The 13,058-nt window shown below is 45.4% G+C and overlaps 1 protein-coding gene across 4 annotated transcripts in view; it reads right to left on the reverse strand.

The window, feature by feature from the left end:
• drn (zinc finger AN1-type doctor no) overlaps positions 1-13,058 on the reverse strand; it is a 72,447-nt gene that overhangs the window by 44,085 nt on the left and 15,304 nt on the right. For 2 of the 4 annotated variants that reach the window (XM_080278175.1, XM_080278172.1), the window contains exon 2: positions 10,153-10,220. The gene's annotated coding sequence lies outside the window, so the exon portion shown is untranslated. Of the gene's footprint in view, positions 1-2; positions 40-10,152; positions 10,221-13,058 lie in introns of those variants that run through there. The other 2 variants (XM_080278176.1, XM_080278174.1) reach the window with 1 other exon arrangement.

Here is a 13,058-nt window from a genome sequence, read left to right on the forward strand (position 1 = left end):
ACCAGCAACCCGGGGAGCCACACAGCCACCCCGGCGCTGCACACATTACTACTGACACCAACACCACTAGACCACCACCACCAGGCTGTACTCACGCATGCGCCACACCTCCCTGCTTCCCTGTATCTCTGCCTCTGCCGGCTTTCCCTGTCTAAGTTTTCTCTCTCCTTCCCTGCCTGTCTAAATTATATCCTCTCCCAACGTCCCTATATGTCTCCCTGCCTCCCAACGACTAACTCCCTGCCTCAAACTCTGCCGACTCTCCCTGTCTCTCTGTTTAAGTTGTCTCCCGTCACTTTCTGCCTTTCCCCCTTCCTGCCTCCATGTCTGTTCTGTCTTCCTCCCTCCCTGTCCAAGCCTTCCTGCCTCATTCTTTGCCTGCCACCCTGTAAGCCTATCTACCCTGCACCATCTCTCTGCTTCACACTGCTTCCTTGTTTAAGCTCTTCCTCTCTCCTTCCCTCATCCTCTACCTCGTCCCCCACCCTGCCTCACTTTACCTTACTCCCTGCCTGACCAGAAAGCAGTGGCTGGGTAGGTGGTTGGGTGGGAGAGGATCCATGGCTTTCGTTCCTGCCTCCCCCTGGCTCTGTTCTCAGGCACCAAGGTCAGCGGCTATGTTGGTCGTCAGCTGCCTGCCTGCCACCTCAACCCTCCCCTGCCTAACTTCTATACTGCCTCACCTCCCCTGCCTAACCTCTATACTGCCTCACCCTTCCCTGCCTAACCTCTATATTGCCTCATGTTCTTCTGCTTAACCTCTGTACTGCCTCATTCTCCCCTACCTCAACCTCCCCTGCCACACCTCTGTACTGTCTAATCCTCCTCTGAGTAACATTTGCCCTGTCTCACTCCTCCATCTGCCTAACCTTTGTACTGCCTCATCCTCTGCCTAATTAACCTCTGCACTGCCTCATCCTCCCCTACCTAACCTCTGCACTGCCGCACCCTCCCCTACCTAACCTCTGTAATGCCTAACTCTTCACCCATCCTCTGCCTAACTCTCCCCTGTCACACCCCAACAACTGCCTCACTCTCTATCCATCCCATCCAGCTTCACCCACTATCCTCCTCACCCTGCCTCATCACATGCAGCTCACCTATACAGGGTAGAATCACACGCTTTTCGTCTAAAAACTCCTCTCATTTTTCGAATCTGACTCTCTCTCTCTCTCTCTCTGTCCTCTCTCTCTCTCTCTGTCCACGTGCATCATTAACCCTCTACTATCGCTACTTCAGTGTGCACTAATTTTCTGAACCGCCTGTTGTATCCTTTCTACACGACGGTAGACGCGTAGCACTCGCATGGCAATGAACTCTTACCCCACTTTTTTCCCAATTCCCTAATGCAAATGATAAACGATTCTCTCATTCCTTCATGCATGCAACTGTACTCTCATTTCCCCATGGCTTAAAACTACGGAAGATTAACACTAGAATATGGTGCTAGTCACGAGGAAGTGTTATGGACGGAATGCACAGCCGTAATTCTGCCTTATTCTGCCACGGACCTGGGGTAAATAGACCACAAAAGGGCAAAGATTTAAGGTGAATGAAGTATAGTCGATTCTCACAATCTACTTTCCCTCTGCCTATAACCTCCAGTCTTTTTTTTTTAAGATTCCAATATCTCTCTCTCTCTCTGAAAAATCTACCTCGCTTCTCTACCTGTCTCTCTCTCTTCCTTACCTGACCCCTCCATGCTGCATAATTCTTGCTCTGCCTGACCCTGACCTGCCTATCCTACCCTGCTGCATCACCGCTCTATTCCCGCCTCACTCTCATACTGCCTACTCCCCCCCCCTCTCTCTGCCTGACCATGTTCCTAACTGCTTCACCCTGACCTTGCCTAAACTGCTTCGTCTCCGCTCTGCCTAACCCACCTCACTCCTACCCTGTCTACCCTACCTTGTCCTGCCTCACTCCCTATCTCACCTGACCTATACTATCTACCTACCTAAAACTACAAACTTAATCAACCTAACCTCTACCTATCTACCTTCCTTACCACCCACCCATCTACCTACCTTTCCATCTGCGTAACCTACCTATCCTCTACCTACCCACCCACTTTACCTACCTACCTGCTTACATCTGCCTATCTACCTAGAGACCTTTTACCTCCCTACCCACCTACCTACTTACCCTCTGCCTAACCTGCCTGCCTGGTTCCTACCCTGAAGGGGGGGGAGGGGCAGGGAGGGCGCCGTGGGAGCTGGGATATATCGATCACAGTTTAAAGCAGCACCACCACTGCCTGCCTGCCTGTCTGAGGAGCTCCGGGTCTGCTTGTCTGCCTCTCTGTCTGTCCATATGCTTCTCCATGTCTGACCGTGTGTTTGTTTGTGTGTGTGTGTACGCGCCTCTGTCTGAGTCTATCTGCATGCGTCTCTGTGTGTGTATGTATGTATCCACCTCTGTGAGTGTTTAACGGGATTTGTGGGTCTGCCTGTATGCACTCTCTCTCTCTCTCTCTCTCTCTCTCTTTGTTTGTTTGTCAGCGGCTGCATTTCATTTGGGCACAAAACCCAATCTGCTACTATTTCATTTGGGCGCCAGTATACCACTGCATTTGGGCGCCAACATATCGTTATTAACCTAACCTAACCTATCCCAACCTAAAGTGGGTTCAGTAAGATTAGTAACGATATGTTGGCGCCTAAATGAAGCGGTATATTGGCACCCAAGAGAAACAGTACCGGTAGCGAATTGGATTCTGCGCCCAAATGAAATGCTGCCTTGTCAGTCTGAGAAGCTCCTGGTCTGCTTGTCTGCGTCTCTGTGTCTATCTGCAAGATTTCCTGTCTCTGTCTGGTTAGGGATCTCGAAGCCTACCTGTCTGCCTTTCTGTGCGTCTGCCTAAATGCATCTCCGTGTCTATTAAGCTGGAAGATCTTAAAATCCGCCTGTCTGCCTCTCTATGTCCTCTACCATCCTACTTCGTCCTGCTATCTGTCATTCAGCCTGAACAACTTGAAGTGACCCTATCTGCCTTTGTTGGTTTGTCTTCTGTCTGTCTATCGCAGGATCTCGAAGTCTGCCCCTCTGCCTGCCTCTATCTGTGTCTGTAAGCATGCATTTCTGGCTGTCTGTATGCATGCCTCTGTCTGCCTCTACCGATATGTCTGTCTAACTAAACCTGTATGCCTCTCGGTCTGTGTCAGTCTGTCTGCCTTTCTGTGTATCTAGTTGAAGATCTCAAGGTCTGTCAGTCTGTATTTATGCCTGTCTGTCTATATATGGACGGCTCAGTCTGTCTGCCTCTCTCTGTCTGTCTAACTGAGGATCTTATGGTCTGTCCGCCTACTCTCACGTCTGTCTGTCTGTCTGTCTTACCTGTGCATCTGCCCACCTGTCAACGCACATCGAAGTCAGCTTGTCAGTCTACGTGTTTGTGTCTGTCTGACTGTTTAACTTCGCCTTCCGTTTGGGGATTTGAATATAATAATCGGCCTGTGTGTCTGTCTGTGTCTGTACGTTTATCACAGACTTTATGCCTCGTCGTGACTCAGACGATATCGAGTCCCCTTCTCTATCTGTTTGTGGACCTCTAAGTTTGTCCGTCTGTGTCTGTTCGTCTGTCTGTTTCCTGACTGTCTGGTCAGCACTGGGTCTCAATGGCTTCCTAACTGCTTGCCAGAGTATGTCTTGAGTTTCAGTCTACATATTTCAAGACCTGCCAGCCTGCCTCCCTGTACGTCTGTTGGTCTTTCATTAATTAATCAAGGTCTGCCTGCCTTCCCTTGTATCCAAGTGTTAATCCTATCCTACTAGGCCTAACTGACAGCCTGATTCTGCCTAAACCTGCATTCTCATCTGCCTTCCTCTCTCCTGCATAATTTTCCACTCTTACCAGCCTTCATCCCTGCCTCTCCTGCTTCAACGCATTCTCCCTCTGCCTACGTCTCCTGCCTGCCTACCTCCCTCTTGCCTAAACCAGACTCTTACCTGCCTCTATCCCCAACCTACCCTGCCTACAACCTTTCTGCCTAAACCTGCACTGTCACCTGCCTCATAGCCAGTCTCACTACCTTCCTGCCAGCGTCTCTGCCTACTCTAGCCACCATCACGACTGCAATTCACGACAATCACAACCACCAAAACCAACCACATTTACAACTACCACAACCACACAACACCCACCATCAACCACACTGACTACCACTACCACCACCACCATCATCATCATCATCATCATCCATATCACCTACCACCGCCATCTACAACTACAAAAAAAATCATCATATTCATCTTCACAACCACCACCACCACCATAAATGACCACCACAAAAACAAGAAAGAGAAGACGAACAAAGACAACAACAACACGCGAGGTGAGAAGAGGTCAGGAGGTCAGCCAATGGGAGCAGCTTTAAGGAATGACGTCATCAGCCTGTCCACCAATCACCTTCAACCTTACATAACGCCCAATATCAACCAGGGATTAGTGTGTGTGTGTGTGTGTGTGTGTGTGTGTGTGTGTGTGTGTGTGTGTGTGTGTGTGTGTGTGTGTGTGTGTATTAGTGAGATTTTGTGCATGAAGGTGACTTGTTTGTTTGTTTACTTTATAATCATGTCCATGTAGTTATATAAAGTGTGTGTGTGTGTGTGTGTGTGTGTGTGTGTGTGTGTGTGTGTGTGTGTGTGTGTGTGTGACAAGGAAGCAGACAATGAAGGTCACATGGCTGATGGTAGTTGTGGCTGATGGTAGTTGTGGCGATCGGGATAGTAGTAGTTGTGGTAGTGATGCTGATAGTTGTGATGGTGGTATTTGTGCTAGTGATGGCGGTAACGGTAATTAAAACATATGTATTGATACTCTCAGAAATACAACTAGATAAGTAATATTACTACTACGACTACTACCAATAATAATAATAATAATAATAAATAACAATAATAATAATAATTCCCTGTAGAGTCCTTCAATGCCTATAGGACGCTGGCATTCATTCATTTCACACGGCTGAGATTTTCGTTCTTTTGCAGAATATTTCTCATAGGCGGAATAAGATAGTACTATGGCTCAACATCCTTTCCATAGATCCTCTTCGTGACTAGCATTATAGTCAAGTTTTCACCAATTGTTACAGTTCAACATTCAAGACAAAGGGATGGCAGTTTTACGCTAGTTAGAAGTAAGCAGGGTATAGATTAAAACAAAGACGTCACCATGCACAAGAGGTTGATCTTAAAGACAAAAGTAAAAGCCTTCACTGACACTGATCATTACTACTACTACTACTAAATGTCAAGAATGTTCGACTATTGGCAAAAAACCTACGTTCCCTGAGTTGACCTTTGTCATATCTCAAGCGGCCAGTAATATGTCTGGCGCTGGACACAAAAACATACATCGTCCCTCGTGATTACAAAACAATGACAATATACCGCATGTACGGTACTGTACGTAAGTAGGTACAGAAAGATCAGATATAGACAGGTAAAAGACAGATAGCCTAGGTAGACAGGTATACACTCACAATCATATACAGATACAAACAGAACTTTACTACACTTCAGACCCAAATGAAAACTGTTTTGCTGCTAAAACAGTCTATTCAGATTTAATCCCATCCAAATAAAGCTTAAAACAAGAGGAAAGCCAGCAGCGTGTGTGCCAAATGCTAAATACCTAACAGCCGCGCCCCTGAACATGCAATTAATGACTGTCTGATTGCAATTAGGGGTCGTTAGTTAGGGGAGTGGACAATCATAACTGAGCACACAGCCAGATTCAGCATCACACTGTACGACCAATCACATATCGTAACTTAAGACAGCCAGATTCACCAACACATTTTACGACTAATTACCTGTCGTAACTCTGACGATCTTGAAAGAAGAAAATATTTAGGAATACGAGACAGCCCGATTCTCCAAAATACTTTACGACCAATGCATATCGTAACTTAAGATGTGGAGAATACATGATTAGTCTGTTCCCACCTGACAAATTCTTAACCCTTTCCAGCTGTTTAAGTGGAGGCTTGATTTGACAAGTAACCAAGGAGATTCATTCCTACCTTACCAATTTCAAGCTGAGTGGTTCAGTTCCGTCATATGAAAGCAAACCTACAATAATAATATTAATGGTGGTTGCGGTGGTGGTAGCTATAACAACAGCGACGGTAGTTGTGGTAGTGGTGGCAGTTGTGAAGTTGGGAGCAGCGGTAGGAATGCTTGTAATTTTGGTTGTACTGGTCGCTGTGATGATAATGTTGGTAGTTGTGGTAGCAGCTGGTGGTGGTAGTAGTTGTGGGTGGTTGCAAAGGGTACGCTGAGTTCACCTCCCCACCCCCCCCTCTAATAAGTAAAGCTATGGGGGGGGGGGAGAGAGAGAGAGAGAGAGAGAGAGAGAGAGAGAGAGAGAGAGAGAGAGAAATCTTATCTTACCAAAACTACTTCTATCGCCGTGGCAGTGATGGTGGTGGTAGCTGTGGTAGTTGAAGAGGTTGTGGTAGTGATAGTGGTAGTTGTGACAGGCATAGTAGTAGTTGCGGTAGGGACTGTGAGTTATAGCTGGGATAGTGTTAGTTGTGGTAAGGACGGTGGTAGCAGTGGTAGGGATGGTGGTAGTAGGTGTGGTAGGGATGGTGGTAGCAGTTGTGGTAGGGATGGTGGTAGTAGTTGTGGTAGGGATGGTGGTAGTAGTTGTGGTAGGGATGGTGGTAGTAGCTGTGATAAGGATGGTGGTAGCTGGGGTAGGGAGGGTGGTAGAACAAGGGGAGGGAGTGCAGGAAATGCCTCCCCTCCCTCCCTCCCTCCCTCCCCTCCATCACCTTTTTCTCTCTCCCAATTACCTACCTGCCCACCTACCTCCTGCCTCCCCATCGCTATCCCTGTCTACAGAACACGATCCCTTCCTACCTACCATCCCGATTACCCAACTACTATTCTACTTACATAACTACCTACTTACCTGCCTCCCCATCTCCAGCCCTTCCTACTTACCATCCTTACTATCAACTTACAGCCCAAAGTGACCACCTGTTTCTACCTCCACATTCTCATCTGTCTATTTGGTTTTCATCCTACCTACCTGCCGTCCCATCTCCCTACCTACCTACCTGCCTTCCACCATACCATCCTACTTCCACACATACCTATCCATCATCTTTCCTACCTATCCAGATGCCGCACATTCTTTGTCTGCCTGCCTTCCTGCCTATCCACAGACTTAACTACCTACCTGCATACCTCCCATTCCTCACAAACCACCACCCCGCCTACCTACCTACCTATCCACCACCCAAACTACCAGCCTGCCTACCTACCTACCTACACTACCAACCAACCCATCTACCTACCTACTTACCTACCGTTCTGCTCATCTCAAATAATTGTACTTACCTACCATCCTGTCTCTATACCTTACTATATACTAACCGACCTCTCTACCTACCTTCTACCCATCTACCATCCTACCTGCCTACATACATACATACATACATACACACATACATGATTCACTACCATACCACCTAGCTACCTACCGACCACCTTATTGCTACTACCACCAACATTCCAACCAACAACCACTGCCCCCCCTTCCCTCTCTCTCTCCATGACTCCACTATCATGAGGCTTGCCTACTTTGCTCCCTCAAACTTCTCTGCCTAGCGACACACACACACACACACACACACACACACACACACACACACACACACACACACACACACACACACACACACACACACACGCAAAATCATTATATAAAACTCAGCTTGCCATACCCAAACTTCATCCATCTACGGTACCTTTCTACCTACGGCAGTACATTATGCATCCCACGCCCACCCACGTAACCACCAAGGCCTTATTTTCCATCATCTCTTCTTAATGTTTCTCTTTAGCCTACCGTACATCATGAACATCCTGAAAAGATTTTAAAAGGTGCTGCCTCCCGCTACTGCTAATCCACCTCCGTATGATGTTAGGTTATGCCTCTTAACACCACCAAGGCATTATTTAACGCCTTATTCTACACCAACCCTTCCTAATGCCTTAGTTAACATGATTTATAAGTATTACTCAATGCTGCCTCGCGCTGCTGCTGCTGCTACTACTACTACTGCCCCACCTTATTACGTAAACTTATGCTCAACAACTCACCACCACCAAGGACTAACTTGCAACATCCACCCGTCCTACTGCTGCTGTTCAAGCAAAAGCACACGACGGCCCAGTCTTATAAGGCGGTGTTTCCCGTTACCCCCACAAGACTACCTTACTCAGACCAATAACGATACTAACACACAGCCTACCTGTACACAATGAACAAGTCTTATAAGGAGCTGTTTCCCGTTACTTTATCAACCTTATACAGAGACATATGCTAACAACTCACCTCCACCAAGGAACACGTCTTAATGCCTCTGGTGAGCCTACCTATACACAATGAAGAAGTGTTGTAAGGTTCTGTCAGACACACAATGCTAACACCACGACCAAAAAATATCAACCCGTCCTTACACTCCTCTCAGCACTACGCAAGTCTGACAACCCTCTCGCTGCCATTTTCACCCTAATGCAGTTTAATCTCACTCATATTAATTCAACAAAGCGAAATCATACTTTGGGGGCGCTCTGTATTGTACACACCATTTTAATCGACTTAGGAAGAACCCTAGGGATAAAGAAAAAAAAAAAAGAAATCTCAACAACCCTTATTATACCCGGCCCTAAGGTGGGAAAGGAGGTCCGGATAATGATGATGATGATGATGATAATTATGATTATTATTACCAACTCTACTACTGCTACTACTACTATTACTCTTACGCTTCTTATCATTCCTGCTTCGCAACTTTCAGGGGCATTGAAGACTTTGTCGTACCTTTCCATTAGCGATTTATTTTACGTCCTACACCTTAACACTCTCTTCTGTGTTACTTATAACTTTCTACTCTCGACAAAGTTTGCATCAACACCACACAAGAGAATACTGAGATATATGGAAATAAACTGCTAAGGAAGAGGTGTTACGAAATCTACAGTAGTCCAGTTCCGTTACATGAAAACACAGCGACACCACTACATAATCTTACACCCGTCACACTACGCCGGCCTGGCTACCATGTGACGTAATTTGAAAGCTTGGTGACGACATGTGCACCACCGTAACACGGCCATGGTGACGTCACTCCCATGGCCAACCACTCACCAAGAAGGACCTCTGTGACGTCACCACCACCAATCATCACCACCATCATCATCATCACTAATGCTCATCATTACAATCATTATTACCAATACTCCGTTATAATTATCACTAATACCCCTCGTTACAATCATCATCATTATTACCAATACTACGTTGTAATCATCCCAAATACTCCCCGTTACAATCATCATCATCAACAATACTCCTCGTTATAACCACCACCAACACTCTCGTTATATTCACCACCACCACCAATACTCATTACAACAACCACCACCACCACCACCAATACTCGTTACAATCACCAACACCATAATCATACCACCAGCACCACATCAGCACCATCATCATCATCATCATCATCATCAAGTGACATAACTGGAAAGCTTGGTGACGACAATGTGCATTCCCGTAACAGGAGTGATGACGTCACACTCATGGCCACCCCCTCACCAGGAAGGACCCTCATGTCAACACCACAACAGCCAATCACAAATAAGGGCTATGATGTTACCACCACCACCACCACCACCACCACCACAGCATCAACCAATCCTCATCGAAGTCCGTCACGGCGTCAGCAGAATCCATCAATTCCCGTCAAGCCCCGTGACGTCACCAGCAGAATCAACCACTCCCCATCAAAGCCCGTGACGTCACACACCATCAGAACCAACCAATGGAAATCAAGGCCGCCCACCAACCTTCCTCACCAACTCCCAACTTTCTTTGTTTACAATTTTCAGGGAAATTGACTCATACCACACGCGTCGCAAAACGTTTCTTACCGCCTGAAACGTTTCCTCAAGTGGGGATATTACAATATTTCAATAAAGCTTATCTTCCTTCAGTAACGATACAGACCACCACCATCACAACAACAACAACAATAATAATAATAATAATAATAAAATAATAATAATACAGGACATAATAAACCAAAACATCGAGGTGAAACTGCTGAAAAAATATAAATGACTAACCTTGAGAAAGCTGGAGTTCTATATCGATGTCGTTCAAAGTTCGTCTCAGTATCAACAACGCCCTGCCTCTGAAACAACAAGAACAAGGTTGAGGTGCATGTGGGAGGGCGGCGTGGAGTGGCAGGAGGGGGGTGGCGAATCATAGGCCTGAAGCTGCACGAGAGGCAAGTTGAAAGTTTTCCTCTGTACCGCATCAACCCTATTGCCTCTGGAAAAAGAAAAAAAAAATGCTATTGCGGTTCCTTTTCCTTAACTTGACATAGATTTCCGCCCTTATGCAGGCTATTTCCCGCAGCTCAATAGCGAACTAAGACAATACTATGGCCTGGCATCCTTTCCGTGGCCCCTCCCCCGTCTCTTACTAGCACTGTATTATAGTGTTAATCTCTACTTATTGCTCAAAATCCAATGTGGAGTTGGCAATTTTACACCAGGTCACCAACGGAACAGTTTTTCTTCAGTCTGCATTTCCCTCTGTCTATGAAATCTAGTCTCTTAAGAGCAATGTGTCTAGGCGTCTTGAAATAACGGATCATGAATTTCGCCTCTTATTTTTCTTTTACAGTACAACTTCCCGGGCTTTTGGAGACTTCTTTGCAAAAAATAAATAAATAAATAAAGTGAACAGTATACATGAGAAGGGGGACTACGAATAGTGGAAGGAAAAAGAAAGGCCCTTCATCAGCCTCCTATAGTCCAGAAGAGTGCACGTCTACCCCCGGTGCAGCTCTGTTATATCGGTGCTACCACGTGAAGGTGTCCGTCTTCAGAAGGACCATACATGAGAGTTGTAGTGGCGAGAGAAAATGACCTTATTCAGCTTCTCATTCTAATGCACCGCTGATCCTTTCTCGCCGCTATTTCCAGTGACAGATTAATTTACAGAACCGTATGTCCCTTGTGATCTTTCATCTTTTTCACTTCCTCTCTCTCTCTCACGGCTATTTCCCACACAAAGCGTTATTTCCTGCCACGGCTTCCTTCCTGTTATTATTCTTTTCGTTCATTATGATCCCTTTTTCTCTATATCGTCATCATTCCCTTCCTACCATTCTTCCACTTCCTTTATTCTATTCTGCCTCTCCCCCCCCCTCTCTCTCTCTTCTACTTCCTTTATTCTATTCTGCCTCCCCCCCTTCTCTCTCTCTCTCTCTCTCTCTCTCTCTCTCTCTCTCTCTCTCTCTCTCTCTGCAATAAAGCTTAATTCTTCACAGCTATTTCCCACACAAAGAGCTATTTCCGGCAATGGTTTCCTTCCTTCCAACTTTTTTTTTTTTAATAACTTCCTGTGAAACCTTCATTCTCTTCCTTCTTTATACTTCCCCTTCCTCCGTTCGCTTCCCTGATCTTCCCTCCTTCCTTCATCTTTTGTCTCTTCCCTCCTACTAGTATTTTTTTTTTTCATTACCTACTTATGTCAATTTTCCTCCCAATCCTTCTTCACTCCCTTCCTTTTTCATACTTCTCCCTTCATTCATTTCATGTATCCTTCCTTCTTCATTCTCTTCCTTTTTCATACTTCTCCCTTCATTCACTTCCTGTATGCTTCGTTCTTCCCTCCTTCCTTTTTTCGCCTTTTATTTCTTTCAAGTTCTCTGACTTCACTTCCCATTAGCCTAACTTCTCAGTCTATTTACTCCTCTGACATCAACTTCATGTCTTTCCTTTCCCTCCTGCGTTTTTTCCTTTTCCTTATCGATTTCTCCCTGTCTCTCTCTCTCTCTCTTTCTCAGCCCCCAACACCAAGGCCTCATTCAGATAAACCACCACCATCTAACCTCCACTCTCACTATCTTTAACCCCTCTCTCCCACTATCTCACCCGTCACTCTCTATCTCTAACCTTCAGCTCTATCTAAATAACCCCCACTCTATTCTTCCGCTAGGTACGCCATATCAAACTCTGGTCTCCAACTATCTCATTCATTATCTCACTATCTTTCGTTTATCTGTTATTGTGCACTGATCCGACAGAGGGTATTTTATCTTACGAGGGGGTGAAGGTTAGAGAGAGAGAGAGAGAGAGAGAGAGAGAGAGAGAGAGAGAGAGAGAGAGAGAGAGAGAGAGAGACTTGCGTATCTGGTAAACCACAGGAAAATCCCCATTGCTCTTACTGTCTTTCGTAACTATTCAAAGCTGCATACTCATCATCATCATCATCAGTATCATCATTATTATTATTATTATTATTATTATTATTATTATTATCGGTATCATCATCATCACGCACCAAAAACCAACATAAATACACTTTCTAATATTGTGGTAAGTAAGCCTCTTTGTAGCAGAAGGTAAGACGTATTAGCCAAAGAATATTACTAGATGAAGCCTAAGACGTAAAAGCTGTCTTAACTAAGAACACGTAGTAGAAGTTAAGACGTAAATTTTTTCATAACTAAGAACATTCGTAGTAAAGCTTACGACGTAAAAGTTTAGTATCTAAGAACATTTACAGTAAAATGAGACTGTCGCAACTACGAACACTTGTAGAAAGTAGAGCGCAGAAAATATCGCAAATAAGAACACTCGTATACAGACGTAAAAGTTGTCGTAACTAAGAATATTTGTACTATGATGTGCTGTAAAAACTCGTAACTAAAATCGATTGTTGCAGAAGACGCACGTGAATTAAAGCGGTAATTGGGAAACTTGTACCAAACCTTCACAACACGACCTTCTCAGTTCGTCACAACTAAGAACATTCGTGGTAAAAGCTAAAACGTGAATATCGTAATTAAGAACATTCGCAATAGGCTAGAAAGTAAGACGTATGTAAACTAGAACATCGTTAAGAGGGAAACCCTGTGTTGGTGTTAGTGCGTAGCTTGGCTGGGGGTCATAGAGAGGAGGCAATGTGTGTGTGTGTGGGGGAGGAGAAATAGGTGCGAGGAAGTAGGTGTGTGGTG

This window comes from Coenobita brevimanus, chromosome 72, assembly GCF_032717465.1.
Source record: "Coenobita brevimanus isolate Jiangsu-jjx chromosome 72, ASM3271746v2, whole genome shotgun sequence".
Lineage (NCBI taxonomy): Eukaryota > Metazoa > Arthropoda > Malacostraca > Decapoda > Coenobitidae > Coenobita > Coenobita brevimanus.